Below are 25,682 nucleotides of genomic sequence, written 5' to 3'. Positions count from 1 at the left end.
GAAAAGTCGAGGAAAATTCGGTTTTTCAGCGTAAGCCGCGTTTTTACTTTCTCATTATGCGCGGCTTCATGAATATGCGAAAATCCATCGAGGCGTACCCACGGCCCACTTTTCGTTGAACAATGGGCCGACGGAGCGGTAAGAAGGCAGCGATCCTGACGGCTGAATGTTTTCCGAGATCAAACGATCTTCACCGTCTTGGACATGGGCGCACGTCGAAACAAATGGAGAGAGAGAGAGAGAGAAAAGCAGAGAAAGACAATCGGAAATATCATGAACGTTCGAGAGATGCTAAAACGCTTAGAGGCACGACCGTGGAATACGTGGGAGTATTTAGAATTAATCACTCCAGATCGCTGGATGTATCGAGGGTTCACGGAAGCTCGTCCGATCGCCCATGATTTTTTTGATTACCTCGTTTCATTGGTTTCCCATTTGGCTGTGCAACCGATTTTTAAACGCAGGTAATCATAACCGTTATAGAAACAAATGTGTAAACTATTTTGTATTTGCGTTGAAATCGGTCCTTGTTAAAACTTTTGTTACATTTTTAACACATGTATCCGTATGTTAATTTAACATATCGTGTTTATGTCATTTCAATATTTTATGCCGAGTCTATATTCAAAGCACGTGTAAGTACTGAAATAATATATTTATACTTCAGTGTCGATTAACATATTAATTCTGTTTTAATTATTGGCATGATGTTTGTGCTACTTTCCAACATATTCATCTGGTGTTAAATCAAACATTTGTGTGGGCCGTATAGGCCATGTGAAATTTTTTAAATTTAACACCACATTTTTTTACCGTACATTAACATAGTACGTAACTTAATTAGTCAAAAAGAGAAATACAATTAAAAATCCGACGAACTTTCGCAAGCAGCAAATACGAAAAAATCACACGCGTGGAAAATATTCGTTTTCTTCCTTATGAAAATCGTTTACTGTCGCTGCAACGGCGCGACCGATGAGAAATTGCGCGCGCGCGCGCGCTCGCGAAATAAATCTGTCATGAATTTTCAGGCATCTACGAAAGCCGTTGGAGCGTACGCTTACACAGGTGGAAATGTGGAATGGGCGCGCCATGGTGCACTTGCGCGAATGCGGTTGACCCAGATGCCTCGCGAATGAAACTCATCTGGCAGCCGTTCCTGACATCCTTGGGCTCGATAAGAGAATTTCTGCCGAGCGTGCGTTTAACGATCTCATGGCTCGCGGCGAGATTGCCGCGCGTTAAAATCTCGGCGGATCGTCGCACTTTGCTCTCGAAAAATCGGGGATTTTTGCGAGAGTATTCGAGTATGAATATATTATTCAACCCGAGCAGTAATAAATAACGATGTCGTTACTTAATATATTTCCGAAAATGGGTAATTAATTTGTCGTAAAGTAATTGCGTGCACCGTCGAAAGACGATCGTATCAAGATATGTGAATTTAGAAGAGTCGGTCTTAAGAAGTTCCACCGAGTTATTCTTCGATCCGTAACGCGGATAAAGAGTTGACGTAATAAGGAGATTGTAACACTCGTCGTTAAAAATCTCCGGAAGGTGCACGCGAGACGAGATTGCGACGAAACATGCGAGACGTGAGAATTCGCCGGGCGCATTTTATTCGCGGGAAAACGTCGCCCGACCCAAAAGCACAACCGAGTGAAACTCATCGAACGCCCGTTTCTCGCATCCTTGGACTCGATAAGAGAACCGGGGAATTTCTGCCGAGTGCAAGGCCTGGAATGTCAGGCATCCGCCTCGGGCAGCATCGAGATTCGCTGTAAGGGACGTGCCAAGGTAGAAAATGATTTTAAGCATGTAATAACGCGGCCGTTCGGCGAAAACTATCGTCGTGTAAAACGCTGTGAAGCGAGAGAGAGAGAGAGAGAGAGAGAAAGAGAGGAAGGGAGAAAAGAGACAGAGACCGTTTCACGAAACCGAGCCTGGCTAATTCCCACAGTGTAGTATTGTCTCTGCGCGGCAAAAAATCCGGATTCGTCTCGGCGGGAATTGATTCCATCGCGAGTATAATTGGATCCTTTTGGGACGCGTTCGCGCCAATGTGTGACGCCGGTTTTTTCACAGAGGTCAATTTGCAAGTCTTTACTGTCTTTCAACCGTCTCGGATCAGGGAGCGCACATCTCGTCGTCGATATTACTTCTCTAGCTTCGAGATAAAACTTACACTGCCGCCGCGTGGCTTTGATTTCGTTCAACGGACAACACGAGCTATACACGAGAATTGAAAAGTGAACGGCAAGTTTGCGTTAAAAATAGACCGGGCTCGAGTAAGTCAAAAAATTGCTCGTCGGAAGAGGGGAAAGGCGAGCCTCGAACGCTTGCCTACTCTTGGCGCGGAAAAATGACGCCATATGGCGCAGGTCGCGCGGCCGCTAAGTACGGCGGCCGGGTCTCTCGTTTCCGCGGCTTTCACGAGCTATCGGACATCGACAGTGACGAAGGTCAGTCGTGATCATAAACGACATTGACCTTGACTAGCGCTATAGGTGGAACGGTTTAGTCTAGAAAGTCTGGGATTATCTGTGTACGTTTAAGCAGCCTCGCAAAAATGATGACACACTTTCTCGGTGCATGCGCACACCGCACGATCCTTATTATGATTGACCGTGATTACGCACTTTGCAAACGAACACGGAGGCATTGTCCGCCGCAGCAATTCGTCTCTCTGGGTCAGTCCGGTGCATCCAGACAATCGGATGTAACAGGGTCGAATGCGACGGGAATTTAGATTCGAACTGTCTTTAAACCCAAACCCGGTCTCAAAGAGTCGGCCGAGGATTACGATTTGGATCTCTGCCACCACGCGACATTTTCGATCGAGTTTCGAAATGTATTGACACAGTAACTTCCTTACTCAAATATCTCCTAGATAAAGAAGAGTAAGAAGAATAGTAGAGTGAGACGAACAATGATAATTAAATACAAGAACGATATGGCCGCTATTTCGCGGACTTAATTAAAAACGTTGCGAACGCGATGACTTAGAAACTGGAATTAAATTACTTTGCGTAAAAAAAAACATTTGTTATTATCAAATTATCGGAGCAAGTTGAGTGGACGTTATAAAACGGGATCGTTTAATAACACGGTAACCCGCAGAAATAAATTCCAAATCGTTCCCCTCTCCCCGCGAGATCTCGACGGTTGCGGTTGCGTCTTGCAGCGAGCCGTCTAAAAACTGCTGCCAGACGTTCCCACGTGGCGTGAAAAATTCCGCGAGGAAATTATACCGTGTTACATTAATCTGCGGGATCACGAGATCAATAGCGGATCAATAGCGGCGATCACGCCTCGCGGTGGAGGGCGGCGGAGGACGGGCGGTAGTCTTGGAGAGAGAGAGAGGAGCGCGAGAGGATCGCCGGAGGTGCTCCGGCAGAGAGGTAGAGGAAGAAGGGCGGCAGCGAGGATCCTTCGCGCGCGCGCGCGCGTTGCCGCAGAAGGAGGAGGAGCAGGAAGAACGGACGGAGAAAAACGGAAAGGAGCACGGCCGGCGTCGTAGCGCACCGCCATTAGAAATCATCGTCTGCTCTCGTGGAATTTCAGAATGCGGAAGGAAAGCCGCTGTGAGAGACAGGGTCCGGCTCGGACAGAAGAGAGAAAGAGAGGAGTAGAGAAAGAGAAGGGGGAAGGAGAGAAAGGAAGAAAGAGAGAGAGAGAGAGAGAGAAAGGGAGGGGGGGAAAAGAGGGGAACGAGAAAGAGACGGACGGATGTACGAGGAGGGTGGGGATGTAGTTAGTAACCCGAGAACCCAGTCGTTCGTTTCAATACACCGACCAGTGCACCGACACGTTGGCCGCTGATGGCCAATGGTGCTTTTTCTACCCGCTCGTTCTTCGCGACCCCGTATATACGCGCGTTCATAAGTACCCCACATACCTACACAGCGTCTCGGTATCCGTACGATCGACCGTACATACGTCCATCCGTCCGTCGGCCCGTCGGTTTCTCTTATTGTCAGACTGTTGGTCTTTCTATTTCCTCGCCATTCTCCTCGGCACGGACGTGGGCGTATTAATTGAATAATTAAATCTCGACGGAGGTCGAATAGCGGCTCGGAAAATTCAAGCTGTCGAGTCGAAACCGGAAGAGTCCGACGTAGGGGACGCTTCGTCGTTAGACGAATCAGTAGATCAAGGAACTAAGGAACCTTAATTCTTACACTCGTGAATATGTCTTTTTTAACGATTGGGAGTATGTAATTCAGAATATTTTAATTTTTAATAATAATTTGTTTCAGAACGTAGGAGAAGTATCTACGTAAACGAAACGCCAGTGTGACCCTGGAGCCAGCATGGTCCCGGTCTCCCCAACGCAGGAGTCTTTTTCCCGCCGAGAGTAAACGCGGAGATCGTTCTCACGCGACCGCGAGATCCTTGCCGAAATCGCACCGTTTCCGAACTCCACGAGATCTCCGGTCGCTCCGAAAGCGCCTCCGCTCGGTGGAATTCGTGGGTACGTTTCTCGGCCGTGTTCCGTTGTTCCGTGCCGGAGCGGTTTCTTTATATCGAGAGCCCGCGTTAATGAGCGTGTATACGCTACCAGAAAGGTAACGGAAGGCAGGAACAAAAGGGGAACCAAGGTGGCAAGACCGTTTCCCGATGCTGACCGACGATTGCATTTTCCGGCCACGGCGTTAATCTCTAACCCCGAGATTCCGCGCGCGCGCGGAAATGTTAACCCCAGAAATCCTCACGCTTGCCGACGATGCTATCGTGCCGAGTGCACGCTGGGACCCGGCGGCAGGCCCCACGATACTCAATTACCCTCTCATTTATGTAATCTTAATTACAGAGCCCGAAATAGTTAAGCGTTGTGGGATAGAAGATATCTTAGCCGCGACTATTTCGCGTTACCGCATTGAAAGAGGGACGAAATTACACGCGGAAAGTTGGCGTATAATAAATACACGGACGCGATATAAATAACATGCGCGTTTCGTGAAATCACATCCTTGACAAGGCTTGTGGAAATTTTAGCGTGCGAAGTGGATTTCTCAGGAAGTGATGTGTCGTTTTCGAAAAAGTTAGAATGAAGAGAACGTGACCACATACACGACCGCCGGAGAGCGCGGGAGGCCTAACTGTCGAAGCCCGTCTCGGCGTGACATGTCAGTATGTTTGTGTGTCAACAATGTAGCCTTAAAACATGCTTCCCCCGCTGTGTCGCGTGATTTACCTGAAATTCACCAGCCGCCTCTCTATCCACCGTTCGCCGTGTAACTTTGTAATCTCGCCGCTCTAAGAGCACAGTGGCGTTCCCGCTCAGTCACGACCGGTGATGTAATTTCCCGCAAGCACACTCGCGCTCGGTTCCGAGACGCTGATAGAAACGCTTCCTTACCTGAAATCAGAAATCAATGGTATTTACAACATACGTATGATAATGAGAAGCAACATGCGATGATAAAAGATCAACGTGCTGAGATCTATGGGGTAGCCTTTTTACCAGAGGGAAGGACACATACGTGCCGGAGAAATTTAGAAGTTCATTATTATAGTGAGAAAAAAAGGCTGTTGGATAAACCGAATAAGATACTACTTTTGTACTTTAACGAATGCCCCAGGCTGGAAGAAAAATAGTCGGTTAATCAGTAGACCCCGGAAGTCCACCGTTCACTGCAAGGAATTCGCACGCGCAATCTTTCCCGTTATTCTTGTTTATTTGTGTTAATATTGACACATTTTGCATGACGCCTTATTACTCTCTTGCATATATCTTTGCTCCCTTTTACCGAGATTAAACTTGAAGAAAACAATTTTTTTTCATTTTAACTCGAAGTCGATCGCAACTTCAACCACATGTCGAAACGAATAGGTCCGTATCCCTTTCGAGGGCTCTCGGTCCTTGCGGTTCCATTTTTTTCCCACACATTTTCACTTCTTTCGCATGATAAATTATTAGTAAATCTGCATTACTTTCAAATAACTGGAATATTCTAGATCATGAAATAAACATATTCAGGGGAATGGAAAGGTCGAGGTCTAGAGGTTAAGATCTATTAAATGCGATTTATCCTCGTGACAGAGCGGCGCGTAATGATAGATCTCTGCGAGGTCTCGGATTTCAGAATTACTGCGACTCTCTCTAATTGCGTTGCGCATGCATTAGTCACCGGCCGCATGCTTTTATTTATGCGTAATCTCGGTGAAAACGGGCTACGGGTGTCCGCGTGCGCACTTTCCAATCCACGTGAAAAAGCAGTTTTGCCGATCGCGTTAGTGTCAATCCGCAGCCGATACTGGAACGGCTGGTTACTGCCGATGGGCGTGCCGCCTGAAATCGCCGCGATTTTATCGTCCGGCTTCTTGCGCGCGCGCGCGCGCGCGAACGAAATCGCGATTTCGCGGTAGATCGGCATTCCGCGCATATCTCGCCGGCGAAACCGAGCGGTGTTGCAAAACAGTTACAATAATTGCAATAATTTCCGCGGTTTGGCGCTCGAGTACGCTCGAGCTACGACGTGTCGGAAGATTTTCCTACGTGCTCCTTGTTGCAGCTTCGCGCGCAGTAAAATCTCAAGAATGATGGACGCGGCGATCGACGACTCCGAACGAGCAATTCTCTTATTTAGGAAAGGAAACGCGAAAATATTCGCTCTCGAAAGCGGGAAATCGCGCGCGAGACTTTCCCGCGATATATCCGTCAGACTAAACGAGCTCCTCAATGGTTACTTTGAGATTAATCTTAAGATTTCCAATAATGAGATCGTACAAGACATCATGGTCAATGTGAAAATAAATGATATCATTAGAATTGAACCTATTTCGCTATCTCAGCTCCTACACCCCGTGTCGTAAAATTAGAAGTTTAACACAGGTTGAAAATTCCGATTGAAAAGAAAAAAAAACGCATTTGACAGCCTTCGAGTGATAATGTTGAAAGCAGTGATCGCGAGCGAGACGAGTTCCCTCGTCTCTCCCAACGTCGTAACCCCCGAAGGTCCGCTTGTCTCGTCGACGTTATCTTCGAATTATTCCTGAAACAGGCTGCGTCTCTCCCAGGCTAGACGCAAGTATTATGGCTTATTTGCGACGAAGTATGGCTCGTCGGATCCGCTATTCTTCGCGCGGTTTCACTTCCACCCGCCTTCTCCTCCTCCTTTCTCGCTCCCGTTCTCGCGCGTGCAGCACGCGTTCGCCCGGTGCGTGCGTGCGTACATGCGTGCGTATATGTGCACGAACGCTCTCTCGTATAGGATTCACGGGGTGTTGCGCTCCCGGCTTTCATTATTTGCGAGTTAGCACAATGCGTACATGATTACGTGCTTACGCCCGGCGCACCGTCGTTACATCGCGTCGCCGCTTCTTTCTCTCTCTTTCTCGTCGTCTCTCCATTTCCCTTCTTCCTCGTACGCTCGTGCGCTGCCCATCGTCGGAACGTACGCCCCCGATATGTTTTAGAGAGCACCGCCTCGCTACTCGCGAAGGCTCGAGAAGGTCAATTTGCGCGTCTCGCTGCTGACGATCACTCCCGCCGAGTGAGTCAGCCGGCGCGGGAGAAAAGTGAATCTCGCGTAAACAAGTGCTTTCACGAAAAAAGGCAGAAGCGAGGCGGGTGTCGGCGGAGATGGTATTCCCCCGTTTCTGTGAGTCGTCTTAAGTGGAGCGTATAAGACGAACGCTCCTTCGCGTGCCTGGTCGGCGTTACACTCGACTTGGACACTCGGTTGTACAGCAAGTGCGGCGAGATGCACCGTCGGATCATCACGGTGATGCGGTGTGCCGCGACGAGCAGCGCTGAAATTACGTAAACGTGTCGCGAGAAACGCCGGAGATCGTTGAACGAGACGCACGGAATCGCACAGTTTGTCTATCTTCGAATCGGAAAAACGAAGCGCAGAGAGTAATATCTCACGGGCGGGTTCGAGTTTTAAATACGAACCGGACTCAAGGCGCTAAAAATCAAGACCCCTGAGACCTATGCAAGGGTAGGTAGGTATCCCGTAGACACACCGTGCGCGCGCGCGCACATTGCGATGAAAAACGGGAGATGTGCACGAGCGTGGCCGGGCAACGCGGCGATCTTTATTACAATGGCTATCTCCGAGATTTCCTCCTCGATCTCACGCACGTAATGTAATTTCTAGAACCCTCGGCGCAGCGTGGTAGGGAGGGCACACGGAGGACGAGGACGAGGGACGGGGTGGCGGGAGTGGAAGGGGAATTATTAAAAAGCTGAATCGAGGATAGTCCCGCGCCACGTCTCCGGCTATATTTATTGCGCGGGAAACTATGGAATTACCGGTCGATTACTCGTAAAACTTTTTCGCAAAATTGACGTAACAGACGGGCGGGCCTCCTCCTCAACCTCCACCTCCTCTTTTATCGAGCCATCCGTATTATTCTCCACCTTTTATCCAGGGGCGTGACTATATCGTATAGCAAAAGCACAGAGACCCACAAATAATAGGAGTTTGACTTTCTCCCCGCGACGTAGAAAGAATAGTGTTAAAAAGAGGGGGAATTACGAAGAAGCGAGAAATCTCTCAGGATTCCGCGTAAAAGTGACAATTTGCGTCCGCATCTTCCGGAGCGGGAGATCAAGTCCCGTCGATGTTCCATTACGCATCCGTGAGAGAAGAAGAAAAAAGGAGGAACACATATCTCTGTGGAATCAGCGCGCGCATGCAGCCAAGTTGCCCGATGCAACCGAGTTCTCATACCGCGCACGTAACGCGTATCCTTATGTATACACGTAAGTACGCACATTCGTACGAAACGTTAAACTTTTTACAGTAATTAAACAGTAATTTTTTAATGATCGCAACGTGATTCGCGGCGATCGGTCGGACCGGAAGTCGGTCTCGTAATTAAAGAAAATGCTCATCGCGTGGACACGGTGGTGGTTTCAAGCAGCAACACATCGGAGGAGGCAGCACGTCAAGGGAGAGATAGAGAGAGAGAGAGAAGTCCGCCTCGAGCAGGAAACCGAGCGGTAGTATCTCATGCAAAAAGCCATCCCGTTCCGGGCGTTCCGTTTCTGCACCTACGGTCGCGCGTGGGTCGCCGTCTCCTCCTCGTCGCGTCATTAAAAAGTGAAAGCATCGCGCGAGCCGCCGGGTAAAACTTTGGGTAACGGACCGTCCGTTCGGGAGTTACGACGTATCTCCGCCGATAGGCCGGAGACTTTCGCCCGGCCATAACGCGGATCATTAATAGCGGCTTATCACTTTACGTAACGCGATAGGACGACATTTCGCGTCGTCGCGCGAGACGTATCGCGGAAGCATCGCGCGAACGGGCGGATTCTTTCGTGCGAGCGGCGACCCGATCATCGACGTCGCATTTTCATCGCGAACTCACGCTGACTTTCATTTCTACAAATTTACATAATTTCCGCGCGCTTCGAAACTCGCCGCGCCAAAATCGACACGCCGTTCCTTTCCGCTTGGCCGACATTATCCCAACTTTCAATCTCCAATTTTCAATTTCCGCTATCTCCCAGATTCCAACTCGCGCCACGTAACCTTTGAATTCGGTTCCCATGTCGAAACTTCCGCTTTTCCCGCGTCTCCTCGCTCGCGATCCTTTTCTTCCCGATGCCCGACTTGCATTTCATCGTGAATTCACGCCGATTTATTTGTACAAATCCACACTACTTCACACACGTACTCACTTTTCCACCTCCGGCCGATATATTCCCAACTTCCGATTCCGAATTTTCCAATTCCATCCGCTACCTCCCGGACTCGAACTCTTTGAATTCGCTTTCCGTTCGCAACCTTCCGCTTTTCCGGCGCCTCCTCCACGCGCTCGTCCTCTCGCTCCGCGGATTTTGCCGCGTCCGTCCCACAACATGGCCATGGCCAAACGCGGCCGATCGTTCGTTTCCTCCGCGCGACCTACGTGCGGTGCACTCGATGTGCTCTTCTCGCGGCCTACCTCTATGTACGTGCACACGCATTCGCATCTCGTGACTGCAATGCGCGCCCGCGCACGCGGCGGACCCGCCGTAACTGTACACCATGGTCATAGATGTTAATCTGCCACATAATTGCGCCGATCTGGTCGCTTATTTATTGCCCCGGTTCCACCGGAGCGGCCGCTCGCTCGCTCCGCGCACTTTTCAACGTTCCGCTGCGGTTATTGCTACGAGTAGCCAATAATCGGCGGTACCCGCGCTTTCACACCGCCACTTCCACTTGTTAGGATCGAAAGGATCGTTATTAAGTCATGCTCGCTATCCTTCCACCGGCCTTCGCGCGACCGTCGCGTCGCAATCGGCCGGGCATAACGCGGCCGAGTCGGGCCGGTTTAACCCCGGATAAACAGAGCGGACGATTCGACACGACCCCCCGAATCGATCTCCGCCCGGTCGTGACGAGCCGCGCGATCGCGCACGGTGCGTTCGCAACGGACCGTGGAAATGTTGTAAACAGGTCCCGCTCGATCGGCCAGGAACATCGGCGAGGTAAGCGAAGGGATGCGGGCGTTATTTCCGATTCGCGCACGGACATCTGCCTGCGCGAGATTGCGTCATGAAATCGAGGGTCGGGATGCCGCGACTCGAGATTGTTTCCAGTGAAATTTCATTTCGTAAAGCAGAGTGACAGCCGAGTCACTCGAATTCGCTGAGAAAAAAGTACGTGAAAATAATTATCTCTGTGAAATAAACTTTCACCCGCAAATCAATTTTTAAGTTTTAAATTTCTCCTCGGTGTATCATGTGAATTCTCCCGCTTTGAATCATTACGCAGAAAGGAAATTCAGTTTCCGCGATTGAATGGGGGGCCGGATGGAAGCTCGGTGACAAGAAGTGAAAAAACTCGCGGACGAAAAATATTGTCTCTGTTATCGCGCCTGAGAACATTCGTGTGAACATTCAGTCGCGTTAAAACTAGACTGCAGGAGTCTTTCTGCTCCTACAATCGAGTTTTTGCCTAGTCCCCGGCAGTAACGGAAAATTCAATTGACGGGATTATTTTACTTCCGTGTAAGTGGACATTTCCGTTCGCGGAATCGAAGAGTGAATCTAACGTGTTCCACTAGCTCACGTCGAATTCACTCCGATCGATCTAAAAACATTCACTCACACGGATGAAAAATCCATTCTGCAGTTCCGAACGAGTCGTTCGCTCCTGCGATTTCGAGCAGCGGTGTTTTCAGCGTCGCTTCGAGTGGCACCACTCGTTTTCGCGCGAGACCTCGCTCCGTGAAATTTAAAGGACGATCAGGTGGAAGAAGCGAAGTAACGAAGTCGCCTCTCGTAACTTCTCGGACTTCGTCCACGTTGGCGGCCTCACGAGCACCGCCGGACAACGTGTGTTCGACTGCTCGCAAACGACGAGCAAATATCGCCTTTATCGCCGAGCAGCTCGCGGAAAACGGACGGGGCCGCGCGAGAGGGAGAGATCGCCACGTTGCGGAAGAGACGGAGAGAAGGGGAGGAAGAGATACGCGTCCGAGTTCGCACACCTGTGCGCACTCCGCCGGTTTCTATCGCGTTACACCTTGCACATGGCTCGGGAACGGGCCTGTGTCTACTCGCGGCGAACGAGCCTTGCGGATTTATACGAGCGGACGAGCGTGGCTGTGTTAACCATTAGCGTTTGCATTTTTCCCGGCTGGGGAAGAAGAAGAAGAAGCAGCGGCAACAGCAGCAGTAACAGCAGAAGAAGAAGAAGAAGGAATCTGTAGTTTGATGATTGGTGGGTCGGAGCTCAGATCTCTCGATAGTCCGAGCTGTGGGTTTCCGGTACTATCGCGTCCCGCTTACAAACACTGTGATTACGAATCTCCTTGTACCATCCCGCCGCACGGCCGGAATCGATCGAATGCAGTTTTCAGGTGTTAACGCGCCTTAACACTCTGACGGCCGCACTTATCGCCGAAGGATTTTCAACCTGCCGCCGATTTCTCCATCTTGATCTCGGCTCGCTTAGATCGTATCGACCGGGATGAGTATTCTTTCCTTACACGCGAATCCGTATATTTTATTATTTCGTTTGTGCTATCACGGGAAAACGTTCCCTTTAATACACAAGTGTAAGAATAATGTATACACACGAAAGAGGCAGAATATGAAAAATATGATCCAAGGAAAAGAAAAAAGTGCTTGACAATAACGCTAAATATGTCAATTAAATTGTTGTAACTATTGCCAACTACAGATAACCTATTTGCGTTATCTCTTTAATGTTACAACCACAAACTATTGTTATCGATCGGAAGACATTTCTTCACGAAGAACCAAATTACGCATACGTGGCCGTTAACACCTGCCAACGACTGTAAATTGAGAACGACCGTAACCGTGTGGTCGACTTCAGCGAGACGATGATTCTTCGAGGCTGCAAGAGGAACGCCGTGAAAATATTACGAGACGTCCTCCCGAGGTCGCGAGTCACCCGTGGACTAATTATTTCGGCGGGCGACGCGTCCCGTCCGTCCCGTCCTGAGGTTCACCCGCGTCCGGACTCGCGCGTTACCCGTACCTCTTCTTTACAGTTACGAGGAAGCGCTTCGTGCCTCACGCATATTGTGCGAATTTGCACGCCTTCGCGTCTCTACTCGGCTGTCTTATTTATGCGCGTGCATAAGCGTCCGGATATTCTGTTACTGCTCTCCGTGGGGCGAGCGCCATATGGTTACTGCGCACGGGACTGTTACGTTGTCACCAGAGTCGACGGGAGAGCGGCCTCTCTCTCTCTCTCTCCCTCTGCTTGCGCCTGCCGGTGCAACAGAGATACGGCGGGCTATCATTACGACGGTAAAACGACCCCAGCGTTATTATGAGCTACGAGTCGCGAGATAACGCGCGCCTCCAAGTCGGTATCGAATAGGAGTCCGTTCGAAGCCGAAGATCGAAGGGTCTGCGACGCGAGAGCGGTGGTCGCGAGAGAGAGACCGCGAAAGAGAGAACAATTTATAACCCGGATTGATTCCCTCGCGAAATCGCAGGGAGTTGCCTTGATTCGCCGAATCTGCCGATCGTTCGATCGGGCCGAGATCGTCGACCGCGGGACACGTCCTTACCGCGGACTTTTGCCGCTCTCCTTCCGTTGCTCGCGTTCGAATTTCCGAGAAAGAGAGAGAGAGAGAGAGAGAGGGGCGGACCGCAACCGAACCGTAAAGCCGTCGCTCCCGCGATCTTTTCCGCCAGTCGCCGCTCTCGAAGCGGACCTATTTGTCGCAAGGACACCCACGGCCGCGAACAGCCTTGACTTTTACATACCTGCCGGACGGAGAAAGCGCGGCGCTCGCGTATTTTCTGATGCTGCCGTTTCTCGCGGCCGAGCCACCCGCGAACCCGCGCAATTTCCGCGGTGAAAATAACGGCGCCGAGATCCCCCGGATTTCGAGCCGTCGCGCTTCGCGCAGGGGTCCCCGTAAGCCCCCTGTTTATTTAGTACCCTCGATAACCCCAATTCCACTTTGATTTTTATCGCGAAACGCAACCGTCGAATTAACATTGTAAGGCTTCGCAGAGCTCCTGTATTAATAACATCGCAAGCGTATCTTCCCGCTTTCTTTCCATCTTGTTTCTTATCTCTTTCTTTTTGTCTTGTACTGTATAAATAGTGTTATTCGTTTGCAAATAAATAAATATTAGTAGATGCCGTTTCTTCAAGATCAGAGAAAGAGAGAGAAAGCGTTATTCATTTGGCGCTTTGGAATAAATCTCCTTAAGCGCAGCTATGATTACAAGTAGTACTGTTCGTATATAAAAATGGTTGCAACAATGATGATAATATTCTTATACAGCAGAACCAGTGAGATAAATAGACAAGAAGTAAACGATCATTGAAGAACGGTAAAGCCCCAAAAAAGTCAAATAGGCAACAGCATGTTAGACAGAAGCATGCGAGAACAAACAAGTCAACAACTCAGAAGACCAATATAACAATTACGATTACGCAGGTAAAAATGAAGAAAAAATTGTTTCACGGATCGGAGTCGTTCTACGTGAAGGAGAATTTTCTAGAATCGTCGTGCTCGAGCGGTTTTCTCCGACGAATTTTCAGCACCGAGGGAAAATCGCGAGGGTTAAGTCGGCGCACTGTTCGCCGGCAGCGACGTGTTAAATAATCCCCTAATGCATTACACCGACTTCTTTCCACTCACTCTATCTGCCGCCGGGGGCGAACCGCCCCATGCCGCGTTACGTAACGCGGCATCATTGATATTAATGCGGATTATCGGGCGGAATTTGTTGGCATTATGAAAATTTACATATCGCACGGGGATTAGGCGGCCCGTGGGTTCACGCGGCACGCCGTAAACTCCGCGACAGCTTTATTCGCGGGCGCGCGCGGGTTAGTCGCGATCTTTCGGTGCGGCGACAAACGCACGTGGCGTAATCCGACGTGCGGAATTATGCCGCGGCGCGGTTGCGCCTCTCCTAGAGCTCGCGTGACCATTGTGTTAGCCGTAAATAATTTTAACGGACCTAATCCGATGATAGTGAAATATGGCTTATCGGGATCGAGGGGGAGAGAGAGGGTGAGAGAGAGGAAAAGAGGGAACCGCCGAGGGAGAACCGGCGCACCGTTAATCGCGCTGCGCGAGCAGCGTCGTCGCGGCCCAGCGCGCTATCGACGTCGTATTGAATAACGGTTGATTCGACCTGACAGCACATAAGAAATCTCGTTACGTGTGTTCGGGAGCATTGTGCGCGCCAAATCGCGAATGGTCCTCGATAACGGCTGACCGATAACGGAGAAACAGTAGTGGTTCTACGCGACGTCGATTTGCCGCGTGCGAACCGGACTACTCGTCGCGTTCGTCCCGACGTACGTTGTCAACCGTCCACCGAAGAAAAAGCGACGTTAAAACGCTTGTCGATCGGCTGTGTTTTTTCTCGAAACGCAGGCGCTTATGAAAGTGCATCTCATCTTATCTCGTCGTTCCCCTCCGACGCGAGGAACTATTTTTTTTTTTCCCCATTGAAAAAGATCTTGATTGGAATTGCGCGCTATACGGCAGTTAGTAACGCGAAAGTTAGGGAAAGGTTTCGATTAAACAGAGAAATTGTGTAAACTTTCTCGAGACACCGATAAACACACTGTAAGATCAGAAGCGTTCTTCTGGTGGGCAGAGTGTTACCAGAGCTTGCGGAAATCGCTTGGCGCGCACGCACGACACGCGAGAGAGAAAGAAACAAGCTGCCGGAAAGGCGGAGAAAACTGCGGGAGGCGGGGGCGGGAGATCCGTAGGACGGCGACGAGATAAGAGGTGAGAGACGCGAGGTTTCACCGGAACAGAGCCGGTCCAGTTCCTTCCGAGAACAGAAGCTAGACGAAACGAAACAAACGGTCGCTTGCTCGCCTGCTCGATCGCTTGCTTACTTGCTTGCTTACTTGTTTGCTCGTTGGTTTGCTCGTGCAAACCAGACTCGCGCGCGTGAGTGGCCGCTCGTGCGTTCACACGCGGTTCTCGCAAGAACTTTCCAAGCGAGGCGCAACCGCGCGTGCCACAAACCGCGACTGCCTTACACTCGCGGAAGGCCTGAGTCATGAAACGTCAACGGAGACATTGAGCGATTTTTGACTCTTCGCGAGATTTCTCAGACGGTTAAGGCGCTTCCGCAACACGAATTGCCGTAATCGTAAACAATAGTGGCAACATGCGTATAAAGTTATTATCACTGACGCTGTAATAAAACTGCAACTAGAAAAATGGTTCTCCTCATTCTTTTTGTACAAATAACTACAATTTTCCATCGGCACGATTGAAGTCCCAGTTACTCGATCTGAAACCTAATTACACGGTCGTCTTCCTCTAGAAAAGACGAACCTAAAGCAACATCCTAATTGGGGTTCTTAAGTCTATATTCGCGTTTAATGTTTACGGTTGAGCCGTAAATTTGTGCGCGAAAGCGCCTCAATAAAAAGGCAGTTGGACTTAAATCCGACTCCGCGGTGTCCGAGATAAATTTGGTAATTTGTCGCACGTGGCGGAACACGAGAACGTCCGGGCAGAAATTCGTACACGGATGCTCGTCCGCGTGTTCGGAAAGTAATGCGTTCGGCCGACGAGAAAGTTCTTAGCCGGTTCGATTAAACGTTAATAGTATCGACAGTGCGAGGCTTTCTTTTTAATTGTGACCCAGATCGCCGCTGACCGGGAGGTACCTTAAGAGCCGAAAGAGCCGATGCCCAAGTACGAGCACGAGAAACCAGCGGCGAAGATGCTCGCGATGATCCTTTCGCTATAAACGGATACTCATCGCACAACGCGCTGACAAGCTGAGTCAGTCAGCAGTTCGGCCAATGAAGTATTCTTGTAATTAAACCACGGAGAATAAAATCTCTTCCCGAAGTCAAATTCATTTCCGAGATTCATCGGAGGAGACGAAGATTCACCCGAGGGACCCTGCGTTAATCTCTCCGGTCTCCTAGTTTACTCGCCGTTAAATCCCCTCGAGGGATGAAAAATCATCGCTCGTGAAATCGACGCCTCGACATTCGCGTTACCTGAGCGTCGCGCGAAAAGTCACGGGTTAATCGAGAGACACCACAACGCCGCTCGCTCGCTCGCTCGTTTTTATTCCGTTTTTCCCCGCGGCGATACACCTCTCGCAGATGTAGTGCTTCTTTTACAGCGACGAGAAGTCGCACGGACCGGTAGCGGACCGGCGAATCGTTCTCGCGACATTCGAAAGTTGCCGCGCAACTTTTCTTTCCGCCTGGTGCTGCCTTCCGTTTTCCCTCCATTCACGGCACAATATGTGCGTATGTGAGTTCTCTCTTTCCTTCTGGACGACGCATGTCGCGATTATCTCTCGCTACGAGACGAAAATTGACCGCTATTTCGTCCCGAGGAAAAGTCTGAGAACAATGCGAGTCCGGATTACGACTCACTTCCTGTCGTTGAAGTCGTTCGCGAATATAGTTTCGAAATAACGACGCGTGTTACGCATACGCTCATACACGAGAGAGAGAGAGAGAGAGAAAACCTTTCACGCACGACGCGAGACAGAAGGTGACCACGCATGCGCATGCGATTTTAGCGAATTATGCTCGCCCGATATGCAAATTGTGATGTTATCATATATTAACAACTGTCATAATGGTGTGCTCTTGCATAAAAAATTGTGTTTCGCGTCACGAAGATTAATTCGAATATACGATTTGGGCAACAATGCGTTCGGCAGACTGCAAACGAATCAATATCGAGAAAGCGTGATCGATTAGATTTATGGCTGTCCGAATGATGTATATACGATGCTTTCGAGCACTAGATAGATTGATGTGTCTTTTTTTTCTCTCTCTCTCTCTCTCTCTCTCTCTCCTTATATCGGCAGAGCATAACGGCAAACTGTGAGGATCGATTTACACTCGCTCGTCGTTCTCGGTTACATCATAAAATTATTCGCGCCTCAGTGTGTGTCCCCCGTTAAGGGAAGCGCGGTTTCGAATTAGTCAGGTATTCTCCGCGAAAATGAAGCGAACCGCGGTGAAACTAACGTAGAAATATTATGTTTTCACGTTTCCTCTCCCGGAGAAATAAAAACTAAAACCGCTTGACAAATAACCGTTCAGCGTTTAATCCGCAGTTGGAGATACCGGGTATCAGTCGTGCCCCCATAGACGATAAAGTATAATTTCTCGTCCGTGGCGAGAGAGAAGGAGAGAAAGAGAGATATTTATTTATGCGCTTGCAATTTAACTGTATATATATATATATGCACGTACGTTCGTCTGCATGATCGGCTGGACGGACGCACGTGCATACCGTTACCTTAATTAACGCCACGTCCCGCCGCAGTTATTACAGTAAACAGTCGTACATCGTCATTCTTATGTGCATATTAATTCCCGGAATAATAAATCTGGTTCTCCCTCTCTCCGTTTCTCTTCCCACCTGTGAAACGCACCGGCTCGAGTCGATAGCCAACCAACCGGCGCGATCGAGCACGTGTGCGCGCATCTTCGTATCGCCGATCCCGGCGCGGATTTCTTTTTGCGCAAGGAGCACCGGCAGAATTAATCTCAAGGATCTATCGATCCTTTCGCTCGTGCGCTAACGGATTTATAAACGTGTTAGAATACTCCCCAAGTTACAATTAAAGAGCGTGTTTTCTGAAACGATATGTACGAGTAATGCGGGTTTTTTTCTTCTCGTAATTGACGTTATTCGTATTTTGATACCAGATGTATATTTTTAATTAAATTAAATTAAATTTATTAACGGGATAAAACGGGTTCCCTTTGGTGCTACAGAATATATACAAATATAGTAGAGTAATACATATTATTAATTAATTAATTAGTAACTGCTCCTTATGATAGCGTTTCTAAACTTGCCAAGAGTTAAACTAAAAAGAAAAAAATAGACAACATCCGAATACTAGTTAGCAAACATACTAATGCAATCAACTGGTTTAAATCTTCCATACAACGCGCGGTGAACTGCGACATGAAAGAGTTCATTATTTCTGAAATTTTTAACTGGAATACGTAAAAAACCAATCAGATCGAATAATGCTGAACTCGAGGTTTGACCATTTAAAAGTTTAAATAAAAACAATAAATCGAATAAGATTCTTCCGTCTTCAAATGATAATATGCCCAGATGCAGTATCTTAAATATAATCAACATCAACGTAAAAAAACGTCGTCTCGTCGAGACAACGAAGATACCGACGCTAAATCGCACTCGCATAGCGCCTGTGCGTCTCGCGGTACCGGATTATCGCGCGTACGTTCGCGGCTCTGTTCGCGGCCACGCCGAAGGTGTCGGCGATGCACAGGAAAGGGAAGAGTAAACACGGCGAACACGCCGTCGACAATGGCGCGCGAATCGTTCTCAGGGAAGTTGCCGGGCCTGCCGTGAGAGCCGGGCTCGTTAATTAAAACCTAAACCCGAGCGAAAGCCTGCTCGCGCTCGCGGCGCTGACGAGGGCGCGAATTAGCGATCCGACAGCAGTCGCAGAGCGACGTCTCGCCTCACCTCGTCTCGCCTCGTTTCACCTCACTTCACCTCGCCTCACCTCGCAATCGCCGCTCGTCGATCGAAAGTGCATTCGTCCGCACGCGCGCGCGCGAACGCTCGCCCGTGCGAGCAAGAAAGAGAAATAGAAACCTTATCGCGCGGAAAGCAGAAATTAATCTTTCTCGGTGCACGGGGTGGATTCGGGTTCATTACGTTAATGAATGAAATTACGCTTCTTCCTCGCGCCGGTTAGCACGACGTTTCCCTTAAGCAAATAAAGCGCGACTCCGCGTCTGATAATTCAATTATTATCAGGCGCGGAAGTGGTGGTGTCTCGGCGGTGTTTCTTCGCACGTTTCCTCCCGCGTCCCATATAATTATGATGTAATCCGTATTTGTCTTGATCTTTATTTATGTGTTAATAATAGAGTACAAAATTACAGACGCACTCGCGAGTCCAGTGCGAGCGCGCCCTTGCACCGCGACTACGCCTCTGATCGTTATGATCGGCTCCTCCTCGCGGCGCCGCGCCTCCGCGCCGTGGCGAAATTATCGTCAAAAAGTGAAAATCATCTCTGCCGTCCACGGCTTCGACGGCTTTCTCGCCGTAAATTGTGTAACAACGTCGCCGTGCGAGGCTTTACGCTCGGTTCCGACAGGAAATCTCATTTTTACCGCGGCCGTTAATTAACGACATCTCCATCATGGAGACGTCGGCCATTTATCGATATGCATACGAACGACTCGCCGAAAAATGTCGCTCCTTCCGCCGGCAGATAAATCTTTCTATAAAGAGGCAGGAAGACGGTAAATCGCCGCGGACTATAATGCGAGCTCTTCTTCCGGCAAAGGAGTCATCTTAATACTGCGCATCTTAGCGGGAGCGTACCAGGGCGGGGTTGAGGAAATAATTGTAAATTGCACTTAATTTTTCTCAAATAAACGCTCCGCCTCGAAAAAAAGGAGGTGAAAGCGGGAGAAAGCCGCGGTCATTACGAGAATTGTACAGATTACGCATAAATTATCGTCATTGTCCGCGCGAATTCCGCACGGGAAAGATACCGCGATATCCGAGAGCCGTGACTCCAAAGCCGGAGGGATCCGGGGGAGCACGGGAGGAATAGGGATCGTGGAAAACTCGAAATCTCTCTTTGTCAGCGTCCGCGCGGATTTTATCGCGCGAAGAGTACGGAGCGTACGGAGTAACGTTTCGCGGTAGAAACGTGTGTGTGTGTTCGACATTTCAGGGATTAAGACGAGTTCCGCTTGGGGAATTGCAATTTTGTGCGCGCAACTTGCCCGCATCCCAGAAAGGATTTAAGGCGACTGCTAGTCGCGCCGTAAGAACGTATCGTGAGCGATAACGGTGCCTCTCTGCCCGACATAGCGCGGCCGCCCCGACTCTCAGGTGCTACGACGGATACATGGGATAGTCCGAGAGAGAGAGAGAGAGACGCGTGTCCCAGCAGTGGGAACTTATTTTCCAGTGTTCAGCGAATTTTACGACAGTATTCACAATTCTAATCTTAGATAAAAATTGTCTTATAATTAAAAATCTTAGATAAAAATTGTCTTATAATTAAAAAATTGTCGATAATTATAATAATTACATTTAACGATAATTATGTCATTAATAATGTAATTGAAGTTGAAGGACTAAATAACGTTTCACGAATGCGAATTTGTAATCAATTGCATTCTCAATCAAAGATTGCAAATGATTTACAACTGTAAGTAACGGCCTCAGTCAGCATTTTTCATATAACGAAGAATCTATTTTCGCACGAGAACGCGGATATGCAAGATACGCCTACCGGCATCGATATATCGACAAGAGAATACACTATTGAAGTCTCAGCGCCGACACTTGCGGGCATTGAAGTCTCCGGCGACTGCAGGCATTGAAGTCTCCGACGGCACGTTTCCCGCGCAACGCTTTAATCGTAAATTTTAGACTTTACGTCGAAATATCGTCACTTGTGGACTACGTAGAGCACGAACCGAAATAATTTCCCGAATGTGTCATATTTTTCGGTTATCAATTGAGCTTATTAGAAATGCTACCAATTCAACCGTTACTCACAAAACAATTGAATTGTCAACATTGTCGGAAGTATTCTCTGCTAATATTGAGCATTGGGTATGTTGTCAAGCAAGAAACAAAAAAGCCAATATTGCTTTCATATGCTTCTCGGTATATATTTAAGAGTTGAAAAAACCTTTCAAAGATAACTAAAATATTCATTCTTCAGCGAATATCATCAAAATTTCTAGGTATATAAAAAACTGGCTTGTACAAAAATTTTGCGATATTTCATATTCTTTAGTAGGGGTGTGACAGATTATTCGAAAATGTCACAAATATTCGAATGTCGAATTATAAATTCCAAAAATTTCATTTTCATTACTCTCTGCAGTGCCCAAAACCCGTCAGAATCGACACTTCCGATGGTTTCCTTGACAGACAGAATAATCCGAAGTGTTTTCCCACTGGTCGAGTGCGTAACGACGGTGCGTTGCGGCACTGTGTCTTGATATTTTCACAACTGTATAATTACCGACGAACGTTGAAATATCCAACGTCCCACCGGAATCGTGGCAAGCTCGATCGCAGGCCAAGGATACGGTCTCGCGGATTCGATACAATTCAGCCCGACCGACCCACCTCACTTTCGTTTTCCTCGCCTTATCGCTCACGAGCCGACACTCGTGTACACACCGCGGTTAGCGTACGTACGCGTGAGAACATGTACGTCAGTGTGTATGCGGGTATGTGTGTATGTTGTAAGTAGGAAGATAGATAGGTGGTAGAGGTGTGTAGCCCGTATTCCTTCCCTCTCCCAGAATGTAATAAACGAGGCGGCAGGCAGCGCTTGACGGATCGGAATCCCAAAGTAAAGCATAAGCGTTTGCGAACGGGAAGTGACGGTGAAGCGCAAGCAAAACGAGTAAGGAAACCGCCTGAACACAGGAAATTTAGAGCATCATAAATACTTCCGATGCAATATAATTCACTTAGCGTAATGAATTTAATGCAGCGAGCAGGCGCGAATTAGCAACGTAACGTAATTTAATTTACGATGCAAACCCATCAGTTCACTTCTTGACCATAGTAAATACTGTTTGTGCAAGACGAATAGAAGAACATTAGAATTCACTATTTGGAAGGCGAATATTTTTCATTTGAATTACGCGAAGTCACTTAGCTCTCAAGTTTCAGCTGGTCGAAAATAGTAATTATTAAATTTAAAAAAAATAATTATTAAACAACCATCGAATCATGGAAAGGCGATTTTGCCTGAGCAATTCGCGAAAATACATCAATAACAAGATAAATTTGCATTCCCTCTGTTATCAAATATTTCTGTTATTAATACCTTTTCGCTCTTTTGTCAAACTCCCCGCGGGAAAACGATCGGCCGAATCACCGCGCTTCCGTCGCCGGCTGACCGCCTCGCTACCGCACGACACGCCGAACGGCAGCGTTTTGCGTACGATCGCTCACGCATCGGGGGAGCGCTCACTTTCGCTTTGTTCGTTCGCTCATTCGTTCGCGACCTCCCTGTCGGCGCATTCCGCGAATGGCACGGGAGGACCTGCAGAGCACGAGCGGCGAGCGAGTCGAGCAAAGCAATCGACGCTTGTAGCCGCGCGGCATGTGAACGATCGTAATCGCGCAAGTACGCCTATTGTAATTGCGATATTAGGTGTAATCTCTCTTGCGTAACGTTATTTCTTATGTAGGACGGGCGCAAACAATGGCGGTGTATCGCGAGTAAACGCGATTCAAATGCTCTTCGAACTATCCTTCTTACTTCGGAGCGATCGCGCGCGCGCGAATCGGACTTCCCGCCGGGATTCTTTCGCCTCTCTCTCTCTTTCTCTCTCAGTCGGCGGAATTCATTGATAGACTTGAACAGGTTGCGTTTTCGCAAAAGCCGAACAGGTTGCCGTTCGGTCGGTATGCCGAGCGACCGCGGTGTTTCCTGGCTCGTGAGAATTTGCGTTACGTTTCGGCGAGCGGCGAGTGGAATTAAGGGGAGCAAGCACGAGGCGATTACGGCGCGTTATTATGAAAGCTGAATCGTGCCTCATGGAAAAGTCATTAATTCCCATTACGTCGTATATACTATTAATTTAATACAACGGCTGCGTTTTTTCCAACGAAGGCGCCCCGTGAATGAAAAGTCCATTTGAAGTACTGAACGCTGATTGCGGTATTAGGCGTAATCTCTCTCGCGTAACGTTATTCCTTACGCGGGACGTGCGAATAAAGCCGGTGTATCGGGCTGGGAATCTAATTTAACGAATTGCCCTCATTCCTGAAGAAATATTTCAAAGGGCGATCACGGCTCTCTTTCGATTCAAGCGCGTGCAGCGCCGCGTCCGCGCGCGCGCTCTCTGCCTACGATATTTCCACGACTGGACGAAACAGCCGAGCGTCTGTCGGGACTTTTATATTTCGCTGTGATATCAAGCAGCGATACGGATGATTTAAGTGTCCACGTGACAGCGCGCATGGCGTCTCGCGAAAGGTTAAAGTGTCAATGCGAGGATAACGATACTCTCTGTGCACCGCAACATCGTCCGCGGAAAGAACGAGGCTCACTTTCGCTCGGCCGACCGGCGCGTATCGCAGCGAGAGAGGACCTGCAAAACGGACAACACGCAGGAATCGGTCGAACGGGTCGTAACACCGTCGCCCGAGCGCGATCGAGGTCGCGCGGAAAAGACGACGAGGATCATGACGACGAGGAAGAGGAGGCAGAGGAGGAGGAGAGAACACCGGTGGACGGGGTCGAACCGGTCCCGATTTTCGCGTGAAAGGCGACGGGACGTCGTGGCTGGTACGGACCCGAAAAGGCGCGCTCGCGAGAAAACGAGAAATCGTGGACGCGCGAGGAAACCGCCGCGCCGTCTGGGAGATCGGCCGTCGGCGAAGACGACGACTCGAAAGGAGAGGAACTCGCGCGTTACGCACGGCGCTCGCGATAATTTCGCGGCAAATCGCCTCCTCGCGCGGCCGCCGACGGGCGAGCGCGCTCGTCCTGGAGAAGGAAGAAGAGCGTTTCCGCTTTTTCCCCCGCTAATGCGGTTATCGCGAGGAATTTCGTAAGGAAAAAGAGCAGACGAGGGGTCGTTCGCGCGTTCGAGAGTTCCTGCGACTCTCGGGCTCTCTAAAGTGAAACCGCCGCCGCCTCGCCGATTGGAGGAGAGGAAAAAGGAAAGAGAGGCAACGCGCCGATGTTCCCCCTGTGGTAACCATAATCATCTCGATATAATTGAAATAATCGATCTATCCCTGAGGATGCTCCTTGGCTCTCCGTGGGGAGAGCCATTAATTTAAATATTATCTCGCGCCTCTCTTTCCCTCTTACGAATAGTGAAGCCATTACGAGCGCAACAATAGATCGGACGAGCTTATCTGCGGCCGTAGTGTCCCCGGGTCAATCGATTGTAAATAGGTAGGATGTCATTAGGAGTCATTATACAGGTACACACGGCGGCGGCGTTGCCGGGCGTAACGTAGGAGTGCGAGGTAGAATCCCGCTGCCGCGCGCAGGAATCTCGGACTTTATAGCCGGCGGCGGTCATTAAGATCACTTATAGGCTCGGATATCTCGATGGACTACGCGGAACGAGCGTGGCTCGCGCGAGAGAGAGAGAGAGAGAGAGAGAGCCCGTAGGAACCCCGGTACGTGCGCAGGAGGTGCCCGGGCACCGCCTAGCCACCGTTCTTCTCCCCCTCGATTCTCCGCGGTCTTCTCTCTTTCTCTCGCGCGCGCTTCGCCGCGATTTAAAGTGGTACGACCCTGCGGCTACGTTCCTCGCCGACACGTCGGATCTACAGGATCGAACGTAGGATCTCTTCTTCTTCTTTTTTTCCTCTCTCTCTCTCTCTCTCTCTCTCTCCTTATCTCATCCCCACGAACCTCTCTCCCCTCCCACTTTACCCCGCGTAGCGAAGCTCGCGTAAAATAGGCTAAAATTGAGCACGATCGCTAAAGTCCACCGCCGTCCGTCGGCAGTCACTCCTCTTCGTTACGACGAGTGTATTACTCTCGGCTGGCAAAAGTGAGAGCGACGAGAGCGAATCGACGGGCAAATGGCCTCCGGTTCGCTTCCTTCCTCCCTTCGCCCTGTCCTTCCCTCAGCCGCCTTTTTACGCGTCGTTTCTAACGCCGAGGATCACAAAAGTAGGCTAAAACCGACCGTGGTGGTCGAGAGCGCGTCTACCGTGTCCCATTAAGATCGCCCGGACTCGAGGTAAGAGCGAAAGGCGAATTAGTCGCGATTCACCCCCTCGTCGCTCTCATTAGTCCGTTGAAAAACGGTGAAAGGGGTAGATTTCTCCCGCATGGATCGTCGCTTCAAAGCCCGCTGCGCCGACGAGGTCCGCCGGAGAACACCGTCGTCATGTTCCCCGGGAAGATTCGTCCGGTCACCATTTCCCAGCCGGGTGATCACCTTCGTTCGACGTGTAATTCGTCGAATGACAAGGTCGCGCGGACGATCCCACAAGGTCGCGCGTACAATCCTGCGCCGTCGCGCGATCTCCGATTAAGTTTCCGATGGCCGGTTGCTTTCCAGGCGTTTATTTCCAGGATTCACGGACGATTCACCGGGTCGCGGTTTTCGGCTCGTTGCTCCCCGTGATTACTTTCGCTGACACACATTCTCGTGCCGTATGTACTACGCGCGGGGCAGGGAGGTTGTCAGGAGAACAAAAGAAGAAGAAGAGGAGGAGAAGAAGGAGAAGACGAGACTACGGATGGACGGGGGGG

The 25,682-nt window shown here is 49.5% G+C and overlaps 1 protein-coding gene across 6 annotated transcripts in view; it reads right to left on the bottom strand.

The window, feature by feature from the left end:
- The window catches only part of LOC106749893, an 80,359-nt gene that overhangs the window by 41,324 nt on the left and 13,353 nt on the right, over positions 1-25,682 (bottom strand). For 5 of the 6 annotated variants that reach the window (XM_014629821.1, XM_014629830.1, XM_014629812.1 and 2 more), the window contains exon 2: positions 5,198-5,362. The exons of the other annotated variant lie outside the window; for it this stretch is intronic. The gene's annotated coding sequence lies outside the window, so the exon portion shown is untranslated. The remainder of the gene's footprint in view (positions 1-5,197; positions 5,363-25,682) is intronic. 6 annotated transcript variants of the gene reach the window in all.

This window comes from Dinoponera quadriceps, unplaced genomic scaffold (assembly GCF_001313825.1).
Source record: "Dinoponera quadriceps isolate SergipeBrazil2010 unplaced genomic scaffold, ASM131382v1 scaffold37, whole genome shotgun sequence".
Lineage (NCBI taxonomy): Eukaryota > Metazoa > Arthropoda > Insecta > Hymenoptera > Formicidae > Dinoponera > Dinoponera quadriceps.
Note: the sequence above shows the minus strand (reverse complement) of the source record. Positions and strands in the feature narration are given on the sequence as shown.